The 21,554-nt window shown below is 32.0% G+C and overlaps 1 protein-coding gene across 3 annotated transcripts in view; it reads left to right on the plus strand.

Moving 5' to 3' along the window:
- Positions 1–21,554, plus strand: part of LOC108912772 (protein winged eye) — a 241,345-nt gene that overhangs the window by 53,690 nt on the left and 166,101 nt on the right. For all 3 annotated transcript variants that reach the window (XM_018718154.1, XM_018718164.1, XM_018718172.1), the window contains exon 2: positions 19,621–19,659. The gene's annotated coding sequence lies outside the window, so the exon portion shown is untranslated. The remainder of the gene's footprint in view (positions 1–19,620; positions 19,660–21,554) is intronic.

A 21,554-nucleotide genomic window follows, 5' to 3' on the forward strand; every position in this document is an offset into this window, starting at 1 on the left:
TCAACTTTAAACAGCAATAACTTGGTTATTTTAAATGGAACACCCAGTATATTTTTACTTTGGGAGTTGGGAAATTTAAAACTCTTTCAAACTGTGTATAGGTTCCCTATACCTATCTCTAACGGTATTGGAGATATTTGTGCCGTTTCGTTTTTTATCGATTTTTTTTTTAAGATGTATCCACGTGTCTTTATCGAGGTCTTTACTGAATTGGTTTGGGTTCTTCTTGATGACGTCTCTTTAAATATAAGGAGAAAAATGTGAATGCAATTAGATGGCGCACCTGCACATTTTTCATATTCAGTGAGAAATTATATAAATCGATAATTAAGTAATAAATGAGTAGGTAAGAATGGTCCATGTCAGTGGCTACCACAGGTGTCCAAACCTCTCGTAATGGACTTCTTTGTTTCGGGCTGTATAAAAATATATCTTGTACACAGTGTTCCACCTACTACTTGCGATGATATGAAGGAAAGGATTAGATATGCATTTGCCACAATCACCCCAAATATTCTAAGGAATGTGAGAATATCATTTGAAGATAGAATAAGATGCTGTATTCAAGAGAATGGTTATCAATTCGAACATCTATTAAAATTTTTCTTTGTTTCTTCTAAAAGTAAAATTTTCTTTAATAAATATTTTTCATGTTCATAAATAATTCAGTTACTTACTACAAACATATTTATACAAAATTAATAACTTTTTATAATTATTCTGCTTATAAAATAATATTTTTTATTAGAAAACTTTTTTGAATATTTTCATGATAATGATAAAAGGAACTTTTACTTTTAGAAAAAACAAAGAAAAATTTTAATTGATGTTCGAATTGATAACCATTCTCCTGAATACAGCATCTTATTCTATCTTCAAATGATATTCTCACGCAAATGCATCTCTAATCCTTCCCTCCAATATCATCGCAAGTAATAGGTGGAACATTGTATACAAGATTTTTTATATAGCTCGCAACAAAGAAGTCCATTACGGTGAGGTCTGGACACCTACGTGGCCACTGACATGCACCATTCCTACTTATCCATTTATTACTAAATTTTCGATTTAAATAATTTCTCACTGAATATGAAAAAATTTGCAGGCGCGCCATCTAATTGCATCCTCATTTTTCTCAATATATTTAAAGCGACGTCATCAAGAACCCAAACCAATTCAGTAATGACCTCGATAAAGACACGTGGATACATCTTACAAAAAAAATCTATAAAAAACGAAACGGCACAAATATCTCCAATACCGTTAGAGATAGGTATAGGGAACCTATACACAGTTTGAAAGAGTTTTAAATTTCACAACTCCCTAAGTAAAAATATACTGGGTGTTCCATTTAAAATAACCAAGTTATTGCTGTTTAAAGTTGAGAGAAGTATTCAGCAGTTTTTTGAACACCCTGTATAATACTAAGTGACGACAAATATAACAATTTATAACTTCAAGGATCTAAAATAGACCCTCCAAAGCTGCTTCCTTAAAATTATTTTTTTATTGCTAATATTAAATTTCTACGCTATGCCTGCATTTTCACTAAAATTGAAATATCTCACAAACTGTAAGTCCTAGGTATGCAGAACCTTTAATAAAGTTCACCTATTTTTTTACGGTGCTTTCAAAAATGCAGTAAAATACAGGGTGTTCCATTTAAAAAAACATAACTTTGATATGGTACGCTTTTCCTGGACACCCTGTATATTTCAAAATATTTTTAAAATGTAGCCGTAATCAACCTACACATACCCACCTAAGCAGGTTTCTGTAACATTTGCCGTTTGGTCACTAGCGACCGATGCGTTACTGGTGGCCCACCCTGTATACAAAAATTGTCTTTAAAAATTATTTTTGTCAAGAAAAAATTATCTGATTATTTTTACTATTAGTAAAAGTGGATTAATATTCTGAATATTTTCAAACTGTCAAGAGCATGTTCCGCTAGAATCAGAAGCATCAAACATGGAATCTGAAGATTTTCGTTTAAGTGGATTGCTTTTATTTCTAAGCTCCCCTTTAGTTTACTTTTATGTCGAAATTTGATTAAAATTCGTTTAATTTCTTTTTATTTTTTTTCTTTTTATTGTTTACTAATTAATAATTAAGATTTTTTTCTGTCTGTTCTAAACGAGGTTCTAAATTCTATTAAAATATCTTATTTCGATACTGATTAAGGTTTACTGAGCAAAGTATATTTGGAAAAATGATTTAATAACTAGTTTTTAAATGTTTTTATTTCCATTTCTGCAATTTTTTCCATTTGTCAGCTCTCAAATTTTAACGAAAACGAACACGGTAAAAATATTGTCATGAAAATTTAGATAAATGTTCCTAAAATCGTGACAGAAATAAATTGATGAAAATTCGACATATACAATCATTATGATTATTTTTACATTATTGTGAAATTGCTACTAACAAATTGTAGATTTTCTCAAATTTTCAAACGATATCACAGGAAAGTTTGATTCAGTTAGTTCCTGCTTCGATTTTTGGAACAATTGAGTGAATTTTTATGACAATGCCGTCTGTGTGAAGCTAAGAATTATTTTGAGCATCTTTCATAAGACATTTTTTCTTTTGGTAGCCTAAGTTCAAATTTTAAGTTTGGCCAATTACTTTTGAAACACCCTGCATAATAGCATGACTTACTATGTATTTGCTGAGTATTTCCAAGCCTAATTTAATGTATTATTTGTCTTTCAACCAGATTTTTCTTAAAATGTATAGGTACTTTTTATTATTCTATATTTTTATATTTTAATTTTTTTTTAATATTAACGTAACGCAATGATTCTTAACATTTATATTAAATGAAGTTTTTTATATTCTATAATGTCAAATTCCCTTCTATCCCTTTGATAAGCTATCCCATAATAATCATTAAATAAAATTGACAATAAAATTAACGCAAATACCCACCTACCTACGAAAATTACTATTAAATTTTAAAATTTGAAAGGTTTGTTTGAAGTTTAAAAAATACTTATTTTGGCAACAAGTTGCGAAATTGTAGTATTTGACAACATCTGAAGTGCCTAGAAACTTATTTCGCAATTTTTTTCAACGTTTTAACAACAAAAAATGTATATTTTGTGTAGGCAACGGCATACCGAATAAAATAGTTTTTAAATATGTATTTGTAATAGTTACACATACTTTCAAATGCCGAGATAGGTACATACCTATTTATTCAAACAATAATCAACCATTTATGCACGTTTGAAAGAAAAAACATACCTTAGGCTCTAGCGTTTAAAAAATATCACATCGTAATTAAAATAACAATTGCCAAATTGTTACTAAGCGATGTTTGAAAATAAAGTTTTTCAATAGTTTTCAATTTAATATAAGTACCTACAATGAAATCCACACAGAACTATGACAGTAATATTGAGGAATAAAACTTGAAGGAGTATTACAACAAACTGTGAAACAGCCTGTGTGAAAACACGAACTGAAGAAACCATACGGAGCCATAATGCCTGCTGAATATGAATATTAAAGAAAGACTTACAAGTGTTGGATCCAATACGAGTGATATATTTAGGAAAGGATCGAATTTGGTTGAGTCAGGGGTTTACCTAAACGCTCAGAAATATTTTATGAATAATTTTTAAACAGAATATGTTCGTGACCGTCTCTATATTAGTATTATAGCGAACAAAACATATAGAATGCACTCTGATTTCTGGGTCAGTCAGATATTAAATTGAAATTTGACACGAAAGTGAATACGTTAGTTATAAACTGCGTACATAACTATCGAATATCATCATGAATATTGCAAAATTGCATTGCAGTGTAACATTTTAATATAAACAACACGGACATGCTATTCGATATTTTGACATTTTGCTATTAATTCGTTACAGAACAAACTGTTGTGATAACAATGGTGGCAAATAGAATAGGTATTAATATACGTCGGAATATTTGATTAAAACATTTAATTGCGCTTATTAATATCATGAAGAGACAAGTAAAATTATACATAGGTACATATATATAACGTTACTGAAAATGCATACTGAAGATACGTTGCTCTTGTTCAATAGCCACTACGTTCCCCAGATTATAATCCAATAGATTTATTTTTCTGGGATAGTATGAAGGATGTTTTTCATGAAGAATTGAACAATATTGTCGGCTAACCAGAAAAAAGTTGTCTTTCAAAACATATTTGTTTTTCTAATAAAAAATAGTTCACATGTACGTCAGTATACTTTTATTACTAATATAGAACCTTTACTAAAAATGTACTAGTATTTACATAACTTTATTTATTTAGAATTAGTTTAATGCACATGAGATTTTCACAAATATTGTTAAAAATGTTAAAACTTGTTAAAAAACTGTGTGTAAATAATGCAAAATTCATCACTTCTCATTCCGATTTCTTATCAAGCTGCGTCCGTAGTTAAACCTCTTTGACTGTGCAAGCAAATGGCACTGGCTAGGAGGTAAAGTACGTGAAAAAATTTGCCATTTATGGCTTCGCAGTAGGAGAGCTTGGACCACTATTTGCGAGAGCAATGCTCGCATAGCAACAGTAGAACAGGACTTAAAATGCGCAAATGGTACCCAGTTCGGGTCCTGTCGGTCTTAAAATGTTTATGTCTCTATGGGCCGGTTTTCAATTGACGGTGAATTGATTGGTGGACGTTAAGTAGTTCTTTAAAAATACGTTTGTAATAGACAGTTGCCTTTTAACACTTTCGGTTTGCCGCTGACAAAAGTAACGGTATTAGCGGTATTAGCAGATCGTTAGCTTAATATACACAGTGGAAAAAATAATTAGTATAGTCTGTTCTGAAATGGTATGGAGTATTAAGAGCTAATCCGTGCGAAATCCTCAAAAGTAGAATTCCACTACTGGGGTTGCCTATAATCCATATTAGAAAGAACAGAAAATAAACCATTTCTTATTAAAATACATCTTTCTAAAACAGTGGAAACATTATAATATTTTGTGTTCGCAGATGATAGATAAAGTAATCAATTTATTAATATGATAAAAACAATTTATTTGTTATGACATCCGTCTACTTTATTTTTACAAATTTTCGCAATTACCCCTTTAGTGAACGATGACGCATCTAATTTTTTTACTAGAAAACTATCGGTTTTGTCGAAAAATTACAAGAGGTAAAAAAGTTGCGCATTAAATCAGCCTTCCCAATAAATATTTTTAAATAATTTGCTTCATATAAAAAAATTAAAATGTGAATTTCAATCCCCTCTTTTGAGAGGGTATATCGCCTCAGGGCAATTTTCATAAAAGGTATTTTTACTTCAATCCTCTTATTTTTGGCTCTACATTCACTGGCACTACATTTTTGCTACTTCATTTAAAGACACCCCGTAATGTAATGAGTAATAAGTTTATAAATAGGTAGGATTTGCGGATCTTCCAAAAGGAATTATTTTTTGAGTAGAACAAAATTTACTTTGTTGTCTTTATTGTCCAATAAATATACTTACGAATCAAAGTTTAATTCATGTTTTATTTGTGAAATAAAATCTTCATGATAAAAAAAAGTCACGTGACATTTAGTTTTAAATCGCTGAAGGTGCAGATCCGTCAACATTTTTTTTATATTAGTTAGTAAATATGTACTTAATTAACTAAAAATATGAGCCCTTGCTGAAGTAATGGAGGAATTCATGTTCTTGATGAAGGCTACATAGGTTTTCATTTTATTTGTAATATAAAATATATTTATATTATTTTTAAATTTTCTGACATTACTCCTTCTTAAACTGCTAAAATAAGGCTCTCATCATGAACAACCAAACTATTTAATACTTGCGCAGTGGCAAAGTGTATAAGCAGCTCGCGAAAATCATTTCGTTATCAGAACTCAGTTTTTGGAAAAAATAAAGGACCTCACATCAAAAATTTCATAGAAAATTGTAAAGCAGAAAACTAATACATTTTGAAAGTACCTAATGCAAAAAAAACAAATATTTTAGGTAAATAATTTTGTTTTAAAGCTTTCATACAGAGCGTTCATAAATGATTACAAGCCACGTGACCAGTAATTTTGTTTGGAACAGTAACTTTATTGCGTTCATGTTAGCGATTGAATTTCGGAATTAAAACACAGTATTCTGTTCCATCTGCTGTGATTGGTGTGATTTTTCACGAGATTCCATTCAACCAATACGTAATGGTTTGTCATTATTCACTGTAAACGAGTCATTAATCATTTGATTTGTAATAACAGACCAGATCAAATTGATTGAGATGTACCTACTTAATCCTGAAATGGAATATAAAATATATAAGACTACCTCTACGGGCTTGTGTCATCTATATGTTTTACCATATTATTAAAGATTCTTTATCATAGTGCGGTGGTATGCTTTTAAACGTGCATAGAGCTATTAGTTCGTCCATATGGTATTAAAAATTCTCAAATATTGACGTCATAACTTACATTATTTCATTCGGCCAATTCAATGATTTTACAGCTCGATGTAAAGTCACTCATTTCCAATCTGTTTGCAATATTTAAGGAAGTTTCAGAGGCAATACTTAGGTAATTATTATTAAGTATTTTTATTATTCAAAACGTTTTACTTTGCCACAAAGTTCAGCTTAAAATTTAGCATGGCATAAAAACTGGATATAAGTAGTTCATGGTATGTACCACATTGTAAATGTTTATTATTGTTGTTAAAAACTTTTTTTTTAATTTTAAATTAATGTCTATGAATTATGTCTAACATATTTCGTAATTCAAGAATTCCGTCAAGGTCCTGGGTTAGTTAGCCCTCACAAAAAATTAATTGAAAAACACCTGCCACTAAATAAAGTCAATTTGAAGGGGCAGATGACTAAACCAAAAAGATAATTGATGACTGAAAAACAATTTTCTTCCTTTTAGTTGTTTTATTAATAGCGGGGTATCTTTTATTGCCAATAAAGCTGAAGTAAAGCGATAAACTTTATTTGTCTATGTCACGACCTTCTAGGACAATAAGCCACTGCAAGAGAAGGAATGCAGACGTTTTAGAAAACCTGCTCGCACATGAAAAAATTGAGGTTATACAAAAGTTAGCACTGCATTTGGCGCTACATTAGGGAAGTTAGTTAGGTTAATTAAAAAAAAATATTACAACGTAGTTTCTTGTTAATATACAGGGTGATTCACAAATGATGACCAAAAATGATGCCTCGTATTCTTTGGTGAATTTTAAGGGTAATCTTTCTTATAAAGTTTTTATCTAGGACGCTTCGTTAAAAAGATACAGAGTGTTAAACTTCAAAAAATATTTTTAATTTTTTTAAATAATTTAAAAACTAGTAAGTGAAATAATTTGAAATTGGGCACATGTATTTATGTAAACATTATCCAAAATTTGAGGCCTTTTTCTAAAATTCAGATGCTCCAGTGGCGGAGATACAGGATATCGGTGGCATATTTTTCTAAATAAAATAGTACGCCATTGCTTTACGGTAACAAGCATGATATTTTCGGATTCGTCTTTCAATTTTCTACAAATTACTACACTCTTATGTTTTCGAAAAAAAGCCTGATTTTCGAGTAAATCTTAAAAAACCGCTGCAAATTTTGCTAATCTTTTGGTTTGTCGTTTTTATTGCACCAAAATTTGCGTCACTTTAAAAACAACTGGACTGATTGTTGGTAAGTCTTGACATAATTCAAAATTAACTGTTTTTTGACCATTTAACTACTTATTTTGTAATAGTGGTAGTGGTTTGGAACTAAAATGGTTGTTACATAGATATTAATGATACGAGAGTCATTTTCATTCCATTTAATATTTTTACACGCACATGCTGTTTGCGCAAAACAAGCTCTAAATACATTTGAAATTTAAATGATCGTAAACAGTTATAAGTACTGGCGCGTGGAGTATATTGTTTAAACCCATATCGTAAGAGTTCAGTAGTTCAAAAATTACACGAGTTTATATAAATATTTTTCACCGACAACCTCTAATACGTTGCTATTTGTGCAAATAGAATTTTGATTAAATTATTCATTAACTTAATTAAAACATAAATAAATTCTGTTTTCGGTGGCAGTTATGGCTTGATCCATAAAAGTTTTTTGTATATTTTACAAGCTTTAGTAAAATGTTACATAATCAACGTTGCTTTAAGTATTACTATTTGATATTATTTTCGCAGTGAAAATACATAATAATTACAGAAAATAAATTTTCCATGCGTCATACCGCTTTTACGTGTTTCTACAGGGTTCCCCATATTAGACCATGCAGTTTAAAAGTCGAATAAAAACTTTCTGATCAAAGTAAATTAACTTTTTAATGGACTGACATGTAGCTAATTTTATGGGATTTATGACTGAAATAAATAATAATTCAATTTTTAAAGATCATATCTTCCAAATGCCCTCCTTCGACTTCAATGCAATTTTGAATTCTAAGTTTAAAATTTCGCATTACTCGACGAAGCAAATCAAACCAATATTACCAAATGATGCTACACCATTAGGATCACATTTTAACAAGTAGGCGCCTGTCTCTAAGCAACGACAAAAGTAAACACTTCATTGTTTTAGTCACAAATGTCACAACTTAATTTAATTTTCATTTTTTAACAATTTTCATTGCGTTATGAATTATTCAATTCAAGAGCGTGTGTTTTCCGTGGAAGTCTACATTAGAACTGGTTCAGTGGAAGAAGTTCGGCGTGCATTTCGACGGCAGTTTGGAAATAATAATAGGGGCGATGCACCAACACGCGTTACAATTTCGGCATGGGTTCGTCATTGGCGTGAAAATGGCTCTGTGCAAAACATTAAAGAACCTGGACGTCCAAGAACGGTGCGTACGCCTGCAAATATTGAACGAGTGAGAGCTGCCTTCACAAGAAGCCCTAAGAGATCTGCTAATCGGCAATCACTTGCCCTAGGAATATCCAAGGGAAGTCTCCACAGAATTCTGCATAAAGATTTAAAATTTCACCCCTATAAATACCAAATGGCGCATCACCTCAGTGATACAGATAAAGAAGCGAGGTTGACATTTTGTCAAGAATTTTTAAATCAGCACCATGGAGGAATACATAATTTGCTAATGAGCGACGAAGCAAATTTTCATTTGGACGGTGTTGTTAACAAGCAAAACTTTAGGTACTGGGGAGCAGAAAATCCTCACGAACTGTTTACCAAAAACCTCCACAGTCTAAAAGTCGTTGTGTGGTGTGGTGTAGCATCATTTGGAATTATCGGTCCTTATTTTTTTGAGGATGAAAATAACCGTCCTGTTACAGTTAATTCCGAGCGCTACATAAACATGTTGCAAACGTTTCTTATCCCCGAACTAACTAGACGGGGACTACTAAATGGTGCCATATTATTCCAACAAGATGGAGCTACAGCTCACACAGCCAGAAACACTATGAGGATTTTGCGAGATTTTTTTGATGGCCGTATAATTTCCCGATTTGGAAATTTGAATTGGCCCCCGAGATCTCCCGATTTAACGGCCCCAGATTTTTTTCTCTGGGGATACCTGAAGCAAAAAGTTTATGCAAGTCGTCCAGCAACAATTCTGGAGTTGAAAGAGCAGATTCAAAATAAAATTGCAGAAATAAATGGAGATTTGCTGCGTCGAGTGATGCAAAATTTTGAACTTAGAATTCAAAATTGCATTGAAGTCGAAGGAGGGCATTTGGAAGACATGATCTTTAAAAATTGACTTATTATTTATTTTCGTTATAAATCCCATAAAATTAGCTACATATTAGTCCATTAAAAAGTTAATTTACTTTGATCAGAAAGTTTTTATTCGATTTTTAAACTGCATAGTCTAATATGGGGAACCCTGTACAATAAATAAACATATCAGTATGACATATTTGAACTACTTGAACTAAAAAAACCCTAATACTCCTCTACAAATGTAATTCTTCTAGTTGATGGCTCGTATCGTGTTTGCAGGCAGCGAAATAAACGATATTTCTCTTTCCCTTCATTCAGTTCAGCATCCCTCATCAATACACACCTGCTCGCGTCCTACTCGCAATGAGAGCATCCTTGTCAGGGGCGGAGCTTAGCGGGATCTATAGGAGAATTAAAATATTCTAAATTGTTCACTGTTGCCAGATGAAGTGTTGTTTTTTTGGAACGACTATAATTAGTATAATTTATAATGTAATGACATTAATCTACTGAAAAAAGTTAAAACGATCATTGCGTAAAAGATGTTTTTTTTAATCAAATTTTGGCCATATCTTTTTTAAAAAACAATTGTACTTGTATTACATTGCAATTTGATACAGGCAAGTATCCGAGGGTGTTAATTACATCAATGTCATTAGTTTTTGACCATCTGTTAGAGTTTGCCAAATGACATTTACCACATAATTGTATATTACGTATATTACCACATAATGTTCTATTTGTTGAAATCAGTGCAAAGTCAACCAGCCTCTACCTCGTAATATACAGGGTGTCCGCAAAACGAATGGGTCATACTTCAAAAGTAACATTCTTGGATGAAAATAAACCAATTTAGATTAAGTATCTTGGTATAATTGTGCTTTCTTAAAAAGTTACGGAAAGCGCAAAATACTGGATTAGATTAAATAATATTTTTTGAAGACCGACAACTTTTGAAGGAAGCAATGGGGATATGCACATTTTTTATTCTTCTCTTATTAAACTCCTTTCATCGTAAAAAGTCAATTGCCGCATAAATTTTAAATTTTTAATTAATAGTTTTCCTATAAAAGAAATATAGAAATTCAAAATAATTCTCTATGCACTAATATGCAGTCTTAAACAAAGACGGCTGATCTTACGTCACGATTCGGTATCGGTACAAACCAAACGAGTCTCGGTAGTCTGTGTAGTTCTGTGTTCTGCAGTCTGTCTCACTCTTACTCATTTGTGTTTATGCAATCTACGGGATAGATTTTATATTATTTAAAAACTGTACACTCTATGGCTACAGAAACTGTATTTCTCCAAAGGCAATCTGATAATTTGCCAAAAATTATGTTCATGATTCTCACAGATATGTAAAATAGATTTAACACTAACACCATTTCTTCCTCATTTTCTGATCCTTTGGTACATTAAATAATTTGTTGGGGGCAGTTATTGTTGTGGAACAACACATGGGTACTATAATAATTATGTTTAGACACTGTCATGTCTTTCACGTTCTCGTAATTCTGATCCTGAAGCCGCCTCGCATTAAAGCTGCCTGGGTAGATATTGTGAAAATCTTCGTAGACTCTATGAAAATTAACGAAACTTGTACACTAAAACTACTCTGAATTCAATGCGAACACAAACTAAATCAATACAAGATTAAATGACAGCGCCAGCCTCCCGCGTCTTGATAGTCTTAACACTCATATACCGGATTCTGACGTCACAAATTGCTTAACCAATTAGGGACCGTTTTCGCCTACCTAATTATATTCAATACTTCAATAATTAATTACATGTTAATAGTTAAGTCTAAAGGAGTTTAACACATAGAAACATACTTTTATAGTAATTTTCTGCACTTTAAATAAATTTTGCTTCAAAAGAAAATTTGGTGCAACTTCCTCATTTTGTACTAAGGTAACTTGAACTAAATTAGTTTATTTGAGGAAGCTAATTATTTACTAATTCAGTTTACTGGAATACGTTTGAAAGTATTTGGGCTAACGGAAACCACCATTAGCAGTGCGGGCGCTCCTTTAGGCTTGATAGTTTAAACGTGGAAACTTCTCCCTGAGTTTATCTTTTTAAAATTATTACTATAAAGTTGCAGAAAAAATAATTAACCAGCTGGTTTAATAGTTTAAGACGTTTGGGGCCAAACTCTACCACCAATAAACTGCTCTACGACGTTTCTCGAACGGGGCTGCTGAGGCAGTTTTAATTTTGTGTAATAAAAACGACCCTTTTTACGATCTTAACCGGCCGATTCCCGGACTGGTATCTCCTGTTCAGATGGCGCTGCCGAAGCAGTGCTGGAAAAGCAATAATGTTTATTTTTAGATGGCCTGTCACATTTGTAGGGCTTTGTGGGAGACACAGGGTCTTCTTTTGTTTCGCCTATTAATGGCCTGCGTAAAATGTGCCACTTGCGCCTGAACGTATTTCACTGTGTTCAGCGGTACCGCAACAATTGGCAAGTGATGTATGAGGGGTACTAAAAAAATGTCTCATATCAGTCAATCTATCTATATGATAGAAATATTAGGCTGTGTCTTGATTAAGAGCAGTCGTTAGTGACAGTCTCTCATCTTTGCTTCAAATTTGATTTCAACTCGTTTGTTATTTTGGTTGTTACAAGTTTTGTGAAATTCGAACATCACAGTGTAATCAAATTTTTAACAGAGGAACATAATAGTCTTAAAATATTCATGCAGGAATGATTGTAGTATACCATATTTTAAAGTAAATATCTGCCACAACATGTTTTGGTTGTTAATCTATTGAAGATGACCTAAGAAGTGGAAGATGCAACCAATCCTGACGTTTTCCGAGAAGCAGAAACAACGGTTCTCGAAGATCGTCGTTTGAAAGTGTCTACTATTGCTAAAGAATTAAACATATCTGAATTTTGACAATATTATTGACTCTCGAACAAAAACTGCTTAACATCATTTGAAATCTTTGAATGCTGACTCTGATATTTTCCCTAAAATAGATGAAACATACGATGAGAGTTCATCTAGGGTCACAGTTCCCTGAGGCCAGGCGGGACATGTATTTGTTGAATATACAGGGTGTTAATAAACTTATTATGTCAAAATGAGGTAAATACATGGATTTGTGTTGAGCAAATGTAATTTTAAAATCTGACTTACCTCAACATTGCAAGGAGCCACCTTTTGAGAACTGCTGATTTTCGTAGATGTTCGATGTACCCACCATTTACTTGCACACCAGCTTCAGCGCGACGTATCCAATTCGCTCGCATGCGTTGCAGCATTGCCACGTCCTCTCGAATCGTATTACAAGCTTCGGCAGTACGATGTTGCAGTTGGTCGATGTCACGAACTTCCATGGAATATACAGCACTTTTCACATATCATCACAAAAAGAAGTCTAAAGGAGTGAGATCCAGGTACAGAGGGGCCATCTAACTAGGCTGCCGCGGCCTATCTAGCAATCAGGAAAAGCAATGTTTAGAAAGTCGCGCACTCTCCGAAAAAAGTGTTTCGTCGAAATTTAATGGCACGTCTTCCAATAACTCCGACAATCGATTTTGCAAAAAATCTAGATATGAAGCACCGTCTAAGCGTCTAAGCAATTTAAAAGGTCCTATTAAAGTGTCATTAACGTTACCGGCCCTCATGTTCACTGAAAACTGTTGCTGAAAAGCACCGCGACGTATTTCGTGTGGATTTTCGATAGTCCAGTGGGCATTTTCGTTTGCTGCCCCATAAATTATGAGCATGTCATAATATTCACGATTGCTAAATAAATGTGCCATTTTCAAAAGAAAACTTGGAAATACGGCTATTAATGTACTCTCGAAAAATAGCACAGCAATCACTACAACAATGTATTACAAACTGACTTTCGAATACAGTTCAGCTTCATAAGAAACCTCCAAACTCGTAAAAAGTGTTACAGAATTCTTTGTAAATACTCGCCGTGATAAAATACATGTATTTCAGCAGTTCCAAAATAGTTTTAAACATATTTTTAATTAGCCTTTTTCTCTATGATCTTAAACTTTCGATACAAGTTTGTGACATCAGTTAACTCACTTTCTGCTGCTTTTTCACACCTTTAAATTTTTGACATAAGTACATTAACGCCCTGTATACAAAAGCACCTCAAATTAGTCATTGTGCAGATGATAACCAAAAAAATCTTACGCTTATTTTAAAAACTTTTCTGAAAACCCTGGTATACAAGTGAATAATTGGAATAATTTCCTTATTGATTTAAAGCGGTCCAAAACTTTTTCTAAAAAACGAAAGCTCATTTCTTCCTTAATCAGTTCTAAACCGAAACGATACACAAATAAAAGAATGAACGAAATATTTGTCCGATGATTGGTACCATACAGAATATACATATAAATGTTCAAAATTTACTTGAAACTCTGTTAGTTTTGACCTGGCAAGATGACACTATATTTTTTAATTTTTTTATCACCCCGTATATACGTCTGTATCGCTTGTTTATCTCGACCATTCTGTTCGAAGAAACTGACAGTTCTTCACAGCAACATGAGTCCTTATCTGTGTATAAACATTTCCTAGGGTATAAAAAGATCCTTTCACAGAAATAATAATGCTATCGCCCTTGCAAACGAATAAATAATAGCTTTGTACCAGCCGTCTACTCTTGCTGAAATTATCTGTTTTGCCCACCACTTTCGTGATTATGTTTTTATATTATATGCGCTTGTATATATTTTTCTATAAACAAAACATTAGTTTGTCGAGATATTCATATTTCAAATATACGTTTAGTTACTCCATGGCAGGTTATCAATTGGACAAAATGGGCAAAAAAATGGACAAAATTAATATGTTCCTTGAACAAACTAACGAATGTCTTAGTAATGAACAGCAAGACGACAATTCATCTTCTCAGATAAAAGTCAAGGGTGAACCGAAAACTGCCAACAGTTAAAAAGACCAGTAGTTTAAACCGACACCTATTTAAAGTTGCATTTGCCATCGGGCGATAAATTTTAGAGAATAGCTCTTGCTAAAATCGCAGTAACTGTTATTCTAGAGTATTCGTCAGATTTATGAGGTAAAGATAGCTCTGTTTGTACGCTGGCGAGAACATATTATTTCAAATTAGACGAACGAGAATCTAAAGACAAACACGAACAGCTTCATGAAAATATTTGTGGTTTAATGTAAATACTTTTTATTGTCAATATTAACAACACGACTGCAACCACGACTATCATTTTCAAATTTCTTAGAAGACCCACATATTGAATTAATAGATATAACCACAAATTTATTTTTCGAAAGCTGTTTGACAACAACATATTGCGTAATAGTAAGTAATGGATAGTGGTTTTTCTTTCATGAAACCAAGCATGTTTAACAATTAGTTCAAAGAATATAGCAATTACAGCCGATAATAATAAGTTGAACTATATATTTTGTAGCTAAATTGCTTCTTTGAACAATGAAATTAGAAAAAATTGCGTATTACAGTTAATATTAGTCCAGGAATTCAAATTTAGCAAATTATCGTTATACAAGATGTAACAGTGATGTTCCATTAAACTTTAAGGACTGAATGATTACACACTTTAGACTACACTCACCAAACCAACAAAAAGATTTCTGTCTCACACCAGAGTTGAAACAAAAGATAGGCAGAGAGAATCTATACTACAAAAAAATATTATTCGTTCAAAAATGCAAATTGCTAACCAAGTAGCTAAAACCTTACAGTAAACAAAAACATCTATTAGCGAATTCTAAATAGATTTTAATGAAGCTGTTAGATAAACAAAAGCAGTAAAAGATTTAGCTAAGAAAAATGACATAGATACTTACAGTTTAACAATTTTCTACAGGAAAACGCAGATAACTCTTACGTTTTCGAATACTAGCATGGAAAAACGGGTAGGAAAGAAAGTAAAGCGAGAAAGGAGAGACTTTATTTAGTCTTTGGTATTTATACTTTCACACAGATGACGCTTCGAATAATAGAAAAGAATATTAGGCAACCCGCAACAAATTGTCATAGTTCAAATTGTATAGACCGAATCTGACCCTTGTGTACTATTTAGATACATAGAAATGAACAACTTCAAATTAATATGTTTTTACAAGGATTTGGAAGAACAACCAACACGTGTTTTGTAAAATAGATACACTAATGTGCTTAAAACTTACAAAAAACGATATAAAAGAATATTAAATTTAAATAAAGTAAAAATTTAGCATTAACCCTGTTATTCCTAATGCTCACGCTTGGAAAGAATAGCCTCATACGCAAGTGAGCTATTGTTGATATGTTATCTCTGTCATCATTAGCATATTTTCTCTTGTTTTGTTTAATCTTGGCATTTTCTAGTTCTGTTGTTTTTCTTGGTGTTGTACTGTGTCAGTGTGTTTATCCAATTTTTTTTTCAAGTGATTTATTATAGACGTACTCTTAACCATAACCAAACTTTCCTTGAATGATATCCTGTTGCGAGGCTATTTCGCATACATGAAATTATCTTTAATGCGCATGCTTAGTAACATTGATATAATTTTAATTTATTAATTACTATAAAAGTCAATATTGTTCTATAAATTTAAATATATAAATTTTATAATTCTATTAGTTTGTCACTTGGGGGTTTGAAACTTTTTAAACATTTCTAATATTGCCAGAATATCGAAATATTTAAGGTCATGCAAAGAAGTCATTTTTTGGCAGTTATGTCCGGAGTACATAAGGTCGAAAATCGATCTAGTAAAAATATGAGAAAAATATGTGACGTCACTACTAAAAAGGTCTATATAGGAGCGTTTATACGAGGTGCTTGAAGTATAATGAGAATGATATTACTATGCGGTTATAGAATTAAGTGAAATTGAGGAGAAAATAGATGGTATATAGGAATTTAGTTACAAATTAACTAAAATTTCGTTATTAATCTCTTTTTTCCTTTTACTTAATAATTTTTACACCCAATTTTAATTTTGAAATCACTTATGGCTTCTTTAACGAATTGCCTTCTTTAGTTATATTTTTTCCTAAATAAATAACCAGTTGGCAATTTTTCTCAAACACCAATCATTCCTTATTTACTGACTATTTTCTAATTAATCCTCCATTGATCGCTGGTTTCATCGTTGTACTTAATTAAAACTATGAAGTTGCATTCGTTCCGCAAAGTAGGTTACCCGATTCTTTTGTTTTTTAATGCGCGTTTCATTAAAAATTTTAATGAGCCCGTTTATGAATTTGAAATATTTAACATGGAAGAACAGCCCGTAAAACGTAATTTTTCACCGTTCGCCATTCAATCGTCGGTCTATACAGGGCCTCAAAAAAATACTGTAGCAAACTTCGAGGGCTAGCAACATTCGTTGAGATAAGGGAAAAATTACCCTCAAAAATGTCGTACAAGACAGCTGCAAACCCTTAAAGAGTTTATTAGAAAGTAATTCACGTAAGCTTATGTTTTCTCTCCTTTAGTTATCTTCGGTTGGACACGATTTGAATAGTTTTGATTTAAATTTACTCTTGTTTCAAAATACATTTTTGCGTTTGTGAAAGAAAAATTATTAAAGTATATTTCTGCAAAATTTGGTTTCATTAATTTCTTACATCCCTGAATAACGGCTTCCTTGCGGTTTACGACGTCAGTTTTGGAAGTGTTGTTGAAAATATTCGAAGAAGCCTATGTGTTTTTGTAAATAATGTTTCATCCTATATATAAAATGGTTAATACAAAGTTGAAGTGCAGTGACAGTGACGAATGACTGCAATGTGTGGTTCTACTTTTCAAAAATACATTGCCAGGTTGTATTCCTGAAATTATATTTATTTATAGTCAGAGTTGCAACATAACCTGGGGCACAGAATAAAACTGAAACACGTAACTTTGTTGGATCAAGGTTCTACATGTTTTTCGAAAAGTTTAAGAATCGATTCGATTAGGAAGAAAACAACGTTCCCCTTTACGTAATATCAGATAATACTATTACAATTCTTGGATTATTTACTGTATGAAATAACAGTGAGGTAAAGATGCCGCTGGAGTTTTTTTCCGCTCTTATATGGTTTAGACAGTTACCATCTGTTCATAAATATGTTTATTTATGTAAAGTTCATAAGAATTTATAAACTGAACCCTATTTCGGCGCTAGCATTAAAGAAGATGCGCCGAAAGTACCGAGTAAGCTTAAGCAGTCTAAAACTGTGCTAAATAAACAATTTTTCTTTTTTTCATATGATTGAAGATCCAAACATAAATGTAAAGCGTATATAGTTCATTTTGTGTATATAAGAAATGTAACGATTATTAAAATAGTACTCTTCCACACATTTAACAATTGTATAGACAGTTCTAACTATAGTGGCATTTACATCTGACCCGCAATCACTCCATGTCTGTAGTAAAGACATTAAAAATAGCTGGATCATTCGTCGATTACCTCGCCTATGGCATACTAATGAGAACTAATAAGTTCGAAACCGGTATATGTTTGGTGGGTTCGGCAGAGTATTTGTTCCTCGCAGTATTGTCGGTTTGAAGTAATTTTCGAAGTGATCTTGAAAAAACGTCTTTATTTAATGTATCTATTGGACAGAAAAAGAGGTAATAGTCGCAATAAATAATAAATAAAACACGTCTCATCATCCTATAACTCATGATATGTAATTGAGAAAACTGCACTTGAAGTACGAGCTTATGGTCTATAAAATTTATTGGATGTATAATGTGTGTTTTCGAATATAAGAAATAATGTCAAAGTTATATGCTCAGTTTATTTTCCCTCATTCATACAAAGAACAAACCTTAGTTAAGTTTTTAGTTGGCGTGCGAAAAGCAAATAAAATATTATATTCCGTCAACATTTCCCAGAATTTTCACTTCAATGCACTTAAGGAGGTTTATCGGGTACGGAGGTCAGTCTAAAGTCTAACGAAAGTTTCTGTAGATTCGCTAGTGACTAAAGTAGAAAGCCTTTAGATTTGGTAACGTTTGCTCGCTCCCGTTCGATCATTCTGTTTGTTTGGACACCTGCGAATTTCAAATAATACGCTACATCGAGACCGCGGTGTTGTCGCTATCACGCATATGGAGGATAAGTTAGTCAACAACAGCAGTTTGAAGGAGAATTATTATAAATTATTATATTATCTTACAAGTACCTAATCGATTTCTACAAGCTGTCATACGGTTCCTTAGATATCGGTTTCCTATTTATACAAGTTTCTGTGGAAACTGTTCGTCAATAATTGTTGCGCATTCTAAGTGGAAAGACCAAAAAAATCTGCATTCTCATAAGACTCTGTACTAAATCGTGAAATATTATTTTATTAATATCTCGTCTCTTAGGTATCCAAACTACTCATAATTTTTTTTGATGATTTTCTTCATATTAAGCTTGTATTAATTTTTTTATGAATATTTGTTCGTCAGTTCCAAATCAGATAAACCTCCTTAAGTCCGTTCTTGTTAAGGACATATTTGAATGGGGCAAAATGTGGATATATGAGTAAAGTAACCGGTATCAGGAAAGTCCATCAAGAAAACAACTGAACATCAATTTAAAAAGGTATGGTCACAAAAGGAAGCATCTCTGTAAATTAAAGTTCTTCATAAAGTATATTCTGATTTTGCAAAATTATTTACATACTTATATCTACATTTTACCCGTTTTACCCCAGCAAAGGAGTAGGTATATTGTAATAAATAGAAAATTATTGACCGTTTTGTATACATACAAAGTGTACTTTTTATAAACTTCTTTCCAAAAAATGTGTAATAATATATCTTAAAGGATTGTGTCTTTTGTAATATCTTAAAAGTTCTTCGAGATATCTTATTTGTATTTTAAACTTCGACTTATCACATCGGGATCCTAATTTGCTCAAAAATAATTCAAATCCCACATATTGTCTGAGGGAATAGTATTTTATCACAGATTTTTTTCTGTTGCAGGCAATCGTCAAGGTTTAACTACTTGGGACAACCGTAAAAGTAAGTACATAAACAATTTAAATTTTTTTTTCATTTTAAACTTTTTTAATACAGAAGTCGGTGATTATCGGATACGGGCATAGTAGTTATTTTTTACAAAACTTGTAGTATCCAGTTGGTGTTGGAAGGACATTTTACAAAGGTGAAATATTATCAAAAATTTTGTAGTAGTTGTAGTGACTATTAGATATCTTCAAGCATCCGAAATAGTTGTAATTAGGAAATCAGTTACACTTTACCTAATTTACAGAGGGTTAGCTAAATAAGAGCAGTAAAACAATAGCTTTAAAAATTTCCTTAAGAAATCGGTACAACTAGGTTTGTTTGCATAATATACAGGGTGATTCACTTTTTATGATTAGGCCTTTAACCATCGATAGATCTCATCAAAATAATGTCATTTTGAAGTAGGTATACACTTTTTCTCTAAAGGCTTCATTTTTTAGATATAAGCTCTTGAAAAAAAATTTTTTTGGTTTATATTTAATTTTGCTTAAACTATGAAAGCCATCATAGGAAGCCATTTTTCTCATAAACCAAGCATTTCATGTAAAAATAGTAAGAGACCTTTTTGCTGTAGAATAAACCGCAATGTAAAAAAATATATTTTGAAAATATTCCAGTGGCGTCTAAATTTTATTAAAAATAGAGGCAATCAGAGCCTCTTACGGACGCCTATGGTTGATCTATTTTCTCAATAATTTGTAAAATCGATAGAGCGTTTCATTCGTACACTTCATACGAAATATAAAATACTTCATACTAAATATAAAACAAATGGCTTTCATAGATTAAGAAAAAATTAATAAAAAACCAAAAAAAAATATTTTTTTTCATGATCTTATATCTCTAAAAGGAAGACTTTGGAAGAAAAAGTGTATACTTCAAAATAACAATATTTTGACGAGATCAATAGATGGTTAAAGTCCTAATCATAAAAAATGAATCACCCTGTATAATACAGTGCTGAAAGAAGCACTCTTAAATATGCAAAATAATAATGTTTGCATCCAACCCACAAAATATTTCAAAGCTAAATTGTACCAAAAAGTAACCAACTCTTAATATTCTTTTAACACTAACATATGTGAACATTAATATTAGCGGAAGCGATTTTTAAACAAAGCAATGAAAAAATCCTAATAATTTGGTAATTACTATACAGGCACAGTGTGGCATGTCGCATTATCCATTGTGAACTATTCGGTATTCGATGTTCTCGATTTTGTAACACAGTTTAGGCAGGTGGATTTTTAATGAATTTCGAACCGTGACCATAAAAGTAATTTGGTCCCAAGACCATGACCACGGGGAAGGTAGGCCAGGTAGTCACTTCCTTAAAGGGGTTGCCCAGAGTGTTTTTGGGCGGGAAATTATTTATTAATCGACTCCACTATAGATGATATTAAATAAATAATAACACTAAAGTGTTATTTTTTGTTATTTTTTACATGTTATAAGTGTCTGTTCATATTTGGGTCACTTAGGTAAAGATTGAACATTACTTATTAAAGTAATTAGAGTATTAAAAAGGGCGATATCTTTATGGAATTTGACATAAACTTTATGGATTTAAACATAAAATTAAATGCTAATCTCCTCTTCTACTTAAGACCATTGTACTCGGCAGACAAACTCGATTATTAGAAAAGTTGGGATTATCGAAGAACTGCAATTCACTTAGTCGACTGGATAAAGGATCGTTGAATATAAATGGGCCTTTAAGCTCTACTTACCTCTATCTATCTACCTCTGCCATCCAATTTACAGAGAAGAGACAACTGTTATTACAATGTTTCTTTTTTATTTATATTTTTACCTGAAATGTTACATAACCCTTACTTATCTATGATACTTTCGAAAATTCAAAAATCACATCAGGTGCGCTTCAGGGC

The sequence above is a fragment of the Anoplophora glabripennis genome, unplaced genomic scaffold (assembly GCF_000390285.2).
Source record: "Anoplophora glabripennis isolate ALB-LARVAE unplaced genomic scaffold, Agla_2.0 scaffold33, whole genome shotgun sequence".
Lineage (NCBI taxonomy): Eukaryota > Metazoa > Arthropoda > Insecta > Coleoptera > Cerambycidae > Anoplophora > Anoplophora glabripennis.